Source organism: Castor canadensis, chromosome 16 (assembly GCF_047511655.1).
Source record: "Castor canadensis chromosome 16, mCasCan1.hap1v2, whole genome shotgun sequence".
In the NCBI taxonomy this organism is placed as follows: domain Eukaryota; kingdom Metazoa; phylum Chordata; class Mammalia; order Rodentia; family Castoridae; genus Castor; species Castor canadensis.
Window position 1 is genome coordinate 74893480 of NC_133401.1, and position 5977 is coordinate 74899456.

Here is a 5977-nt window from a genome sequence, read left to right on the forward strand (position 1 = left end):
TATTGAATCTGTTATAAAGCAAAGCAAAAAACTTTAAAACAGAAGATAAGACACATTATCATCAAAGAAGGCATAATTCAATCTTTATTTTTTATTATATTATAGTTGCACTAGGGGTACATTGTGACATTTGCAAAAGTCTTTACCATATATTATAGTTGAGTTCACGCCTTCCATCATTCTCCTTTATCCTGCCTCCCCCAATTTCTGGAATAGTTTCAACATTTTTCCATTTTAATTCATGAGTATATAATATTTCTACCTCATTCACACCCAGCACCCTTCACAAGGGATAATTTGTAACAGCCATCTTTTTATCGGAAATAGTAGGACCAGGGACTTGAGACATGGCTCAAATGGTAGCATGTCTGTCTAGCACTCACAAGGTCCTGAGTTCAAACTCTAGTACCATCAAAAAATATAGTGGGCCTGAAGACAATGGATTGTATTATCAAAGTTCTCACAAGGGGAAAAAGTTGCTAATCTATAATTCTATATCAGCTGAAATATTCTTTAATGGAAATGAGAAATAAAGACAATTTTTCAACAAACAAAATAAATAGGCATTCCAAGAAAGGGAAGAAATTATTCAGGCTGAAGGAAAATGATCCCAAGTGGAACAAAAAATAATGGTGAATACCAGAAAGGGTAAAAGATGGCAGAGCCCTTGTGGAAGGGATTAACACCTTATAAAATTCTAGAGGGAATTAGCTAGGCCTTTTTTCTCTTTCAGATTCAGCCATGTGAGGACATACCAACAAAGCACCATCTTGGAAACAGAGACTGCGCCCTTGTCAGTACCAAACCTGCCAGTCAGTGCCTCGATCTTGGACTTCCAGGCTTCAGAGCTATGAGACATTGTGTTCTTTATAATCTACCCAGTTTGTGCATTTTGTTACAACAGGAGGAACAGACTAAGGTGAATATCAATTTGTAAATTTAACAAATTTGCGTTTTAGTCTCATAAATTACCATATCTCATGGTTCTATTATCACAGTTTAACTTCTCTAAAATTAAAATGTGTTGTACAGCTCATCATAGCTGCTTTAGACAAAGGTTGGCATGTAGGTAGCACATTGGGGAATGGAATTCTAGGGCCAAGAATGGATGACTGATGTGGAAGGAAGGAAAGTCAGCACAAGGTAGCGTTATTGAATGGCCTGGGTTGTAGAGAAGTGGTAATTCATCCGGGAACCTGAGTGGAGAGCCTTATAAAATGAATCTCAGAACCATCTACCCTGGAAACATTAGCTACAGGTGGTTTAGGTTGCCCCATGCAGGCATGACTCCCCACATCTTTGAGTTGCAGTTATGTATATATTAAGTCTACAGGGCATCCCACACTGCAGTGTCTGGGAAACTCTTAGTCAGGAAACAAGACTTACGGTGAGTCAAAGACTGCACAGAACTGTTGTGTGTGAAGTGGTGCACGGAGAGCAATTTGCCCAGTCTTGTGTCACATAAGGGTGTTTTTGGTCAATGACAGATGGCATGCAGCATGGTTTTATACTATATGGGCTGGGTCCATGGCGGGCCACACAAGCTAGGTTTGGGTAAACCCGAACAAGCTATGATGTCCACACAATGATGAAATGACATTTCTCAGCATGAATCCTGTTGTTAAGCAATGCACGACTATAGTTTATGGCTTAATTGGCAATTTAGTTTTTATATTTCTTTCTTTGGGCAACATACAATAGTGGTGTATCTTAGAGCTGATAGGACCTTTGATTTAATGGAGTATGGTAGACTGCAGATCTTGCAAAGATGAACATTGTTGAGATGATATTTGAATAAGCAACATTTGTAAGACAAAATTAAGCCATACATGTCCGCCAGACATAAACTGACATAGTTATATCTCGCCGGAACTGTATAGGTAAGTTTCCATATCCAAGAGTTGGCCTACTGTGGAAAATATTTTAACTGGAAAAAACAAGTGGATGGTATTCTGTAATAGTAATTGGTATAGAGAAGCAATTTTCATTTTGTTCTTAAAGAATTAAATCCTTTCTCCAAATGAAATATTTTTCAGAACCCTAGAATATAAAGTAGATACAAATGGAAGTGTACTACTTGAAACAGGAATTGAATCTGCCAGTACCCTACAGCTCTGTTGTCTCCTTGTCCCCTGTGTAGGTCTTCCAAGTCTCTATATGAAATCCCAGTGATCCAATATAAGGGTTAGGAACCTGTGATTGACAGGATACTTGCTGTATGCCATCTCTAGGACACTTTTTTATGGTCCCATCACTCTTATTTTTAATGTAATCCTAACAAATTTGGTTGTATGGTTTCTACCTTATAATTGGTTTTTAAGAAATAAATGATGTGGAAAGAATAACTATTAAATGCTAGCATCGTGATCTTCACAAAGAACTAATGTTGGAAGTTAGGAACATATCTGAAAAAAAAAACAAAAAACCCAAAAAGTCTGCTTTTAAAAAGCACAGCATTCAAAAATGTTTAGTGTTGTAGACAAAAATCCAACCCACATCACTAGGTTGTAAAGGTGTCAGAGTGATATGGGAACATGAAAGAAAATTTTAGGATTATTGGAGCATTTTTCACATACTCTAGTTGGTAGAATTCTTAAGGCATGAAAGTAAGTAATTTATCATGGTTCCCATGGAAAATAGTTTAAATCAAGCAGATTTTATATCTAAAGAGTCAACTTTCAATCAAGTGGAACACTTATGTAAATAGAATAGTTTATTTCTCAAAGTTGTTGAATGGGCAATATGTTACTATACATACCAGTACCCTTCCATCTCTTAGTGGTAGAACTCCAACTAACCTGGTATGTAGATAAAGGGAGTAGCCGAACGTATAGAAGCTTCAGATGCGGTTTGATCCAGTGTTTAACTAATGCTACTCAATTTCCTTCTCTCTGCTTTCCATTTTCCCCTCAGGCTTGGTTCCCATCAGACCATAGATGACTAGGTCCTGCCGGAGTGGAGAGGAGAGCAGAAAGGAGAGGAGTTAGTTTCTTCTTCCTCAGCCACTAAACAAGGATCTTCTTTATGATTGGACCAACCCAGTTCCTGTATCCATCCCTAACCCAATAACTTCAGTGATAAGGGTGAGGAAATACTGATTGATTTAGGTCACTCACCCCTACCTCCTGAGCTGAAGATGATGTTAATTCCTCTGGCCCATGGTGACACAATGGAGTAATTAATGCCTGTGATGGTGACCAATCCCGTCCACACCACTGTTTCTCCAGGTAGGATTTGATCAATTCAACTCTGGGCTCAGGGACGTCAGGCATCACCTCTCACCCATTCATCGCTGTAGCCCCAACATGTGTACAAGGCCTACCATTAGAGTAGTGTAAAACACATTTATTTACTTATGAATGGACAAAAGTTTTTTTTTGCTTTTTGGAGAAATGTACAGATTATAATTTCATTTTTGTTCTTGATACTCCCTGGTTGTTGAGAAGCTCTTTCTGGCTTACCAAGAAGTAGGAAGTATCTGGGTCAGTCATTGTACAAAGAACATTTTCTCCTAGAATTTTTAGCACTATTTGCAAAACAAAAGAGGATGGAACCAGCTGGAATCAGATAAGAAGTTAATTGTTTATTTCCCCGGTGATGACTATTGAGAGAGAGAGAGAGAGGAAAGGGAAGGGAAGGAAAGGGAAGCAAAGGGAAGAAAAGCAAAGGGAAGGGAAGGGAAAGGACAGACAGAGAGGGGGAGACAGGGAAGGGGAGATAGGGGAGAGTGAGGGAAGGAGGGAGGGAGGAAGGGAGAAAATAACAAAGAAATGAAAAAGAAAGGAAGGGGGAAATAAACAAAGAAAGGGAGGGAAGGAAAGAAGGAAGGGCAAACTACAATTTGGGAAGGGCATCTTGAGATATTTGTTAGTCTATGACATGAATTTGCTGAGTGACAGCTCAGAGTGTGTGTATATATCTGTTTTTCCTGATAGAGTAAATATCAAGTCTAACTTGAGGATTTAAAATGGACCAAATAGCTATGAGAATGTGGAGAGCAAGTTATAAATCACCCAGCTACTTGGGTGTGGATAAAAGTTCCAAGCCAAATACCTGAATGTCCACTTCATAACAGGAATAATAAGGCTATTTGAAAACATGACCCGGAGCCCAAGCTATAGTTGTTTTTTCTAGAGGACACTCTGACATGTTTATATGCACATGCTGGAATTGTATCCAAGATGGGGGAAACAATTGACTTTCTGACTTTACAGTCTGTCATTGACTTTTAAGGTATTTCATGAAATGAAGTAATAACTTCAAGATCAAGGGCATTTGCCTTTAGGTCTTCATCATTTATTTCACTCTCTCTTGGCAATGGCCTCCACCTACTTCTTCTGAAATATCAACCACAGGGCTGGTGTTGCACTGGAAAAACTTACTCTTTCTCTCTACCTTCCTGAATACATGTTTCATGCATTAAAATTGTTTTAATCACTTGAACTTTTACTATAGTTTGGCAGTTGGTACATCGCTGAATTGTGTGTTCCCAATTTCATGCTTTTAGAATGTCTTTAAGTAGGTTCCAATGCACTTAGTCATTGCTATTCAAATGAGAGAACCATATTTCAAGGAACACAGCTCGGGGAGAGGGATGAGGTGACTAATGGGTTATAAGGGAAAACCATCCATCAAGACACATTGGAGACTGAAACAGATGGTGAAGAAATGTCCCTGAGTCCATTCCCCCCAGCCCCCAAGGGCCCACCAGTTTTATTTCTAGCAAACACACACCTTGGCTGGCTTCCCCTCACAGCTTCTGGCTGATGTTTCCTATTTTAAGATCTTGGAGAAGTGGGAAACTCACCTGTTTCTCAGACCTTAATTTATATATATATATAAAAAAAAAAGCCAAGACCCTGGGGGAGAAAGAGGCCAGTCTAGAGCTCTATGCAGGTGCTGACATTTATGGAGGGTGAATTGGCACATCACCTATCCTTAGCACTGGGTTTTAATGGGTATTAGTGGGAATAGAATAAAAGAATGGTAGAGTTTAAGGCAAACATTCAAAGCAGATAAATCTGTCTCCTTTATTCCATTTCTACTTCTTATCTCCATGCCTGCAGGGTATTTTATGATCCCATGAATCCCCAAATTTCAATGCTTGAACTTCTCTCCTTCTTTGAGATGTTTAACCAGCTTCTGAGCTTCCAAGCCCTCATATATGGAGTGGACAAGATGACACCAAACTTTCAAGGGTAATGTGTGACTTGCACAGATAATATGTGTAAAGAACACCCTGTATCTGAGACCTCAAGTTTGAAGAGTAAACCCTTGGAAAGTTTGGCAATCTGTATGAAGTCTTCTGCAAGAATCAGCCAGAGAAATCCCATTATTGTAAGCTTACACTAAAGGGACACTCACCTAAGTATCCATAGAGAGATGAGCATGACCTCATTGTTAATAAAGACAAAGAATTGCAACTACCTACGTGATCATCACAAAATTACTTGTTAGGGGCTGGGGATGTAGCTCCATGATAGGAGGATTGTCTGACATGTGTGTGAGGTCCTTACTTGATCCTCAGCACAGAAAGAAAACAAGGAAAACAGTACTGGTTAAAAATGGTACATTTGTATAAAGAAATAGTTTTCAACTTTCTAAAATGCTGTGGTATTTTTGCAGACATTTGTCCATGTTATGTTCTAAAATAAAAGGGTTTACAAATGAACATGTGTAGTATGATTTCACATATGAGTATCTGTGTCTACAGTTGTATCCACACTCATCTGCAATATTGATGGGCACAGAGAGATACCAGGTTTTTTTTTCTAATTTTTATTTTTTTTATTACTCATATGTGCATACAAGGCTTGGGTCATTTCTCCCCCCTGCCCCCACCCCCTCCCTTACCACCACTCCGCCCCCTCCCTCTCCCCCCACCCCCTCAATACCCAGCAGAAACTATTTTGCCCTTATCTCTAATTTTGTTGAAGAGAGAGTATAAGCAATAATAGGAAGGAACAAGGGGTTTTGC

The 5977-nt window shown here is 39.0% G+C and overlaps 1 long non-coding RNA gene across 1 annotated transcript; it reads left to right on the plus strand.

Moving 5' to 3' along the window:
* Nucleotides 1-228: 228 nt before the first annotated feature.
* Nucleotides 229-5605, plus strand: LOC141418221 (uncharacterized). The gene is made up of 3 exons (XR_012442904.1): nucleotides 229-919; nucleotides 2914-3227; nucleotides 5067-5605. It is a non-coding gene; the product is annotated as an uncharacterized lncRNA (long non-coding RNA).
* The last annotated feature ends 372 nt before the right edge of the window (nucleotides 5606-5977 follow it).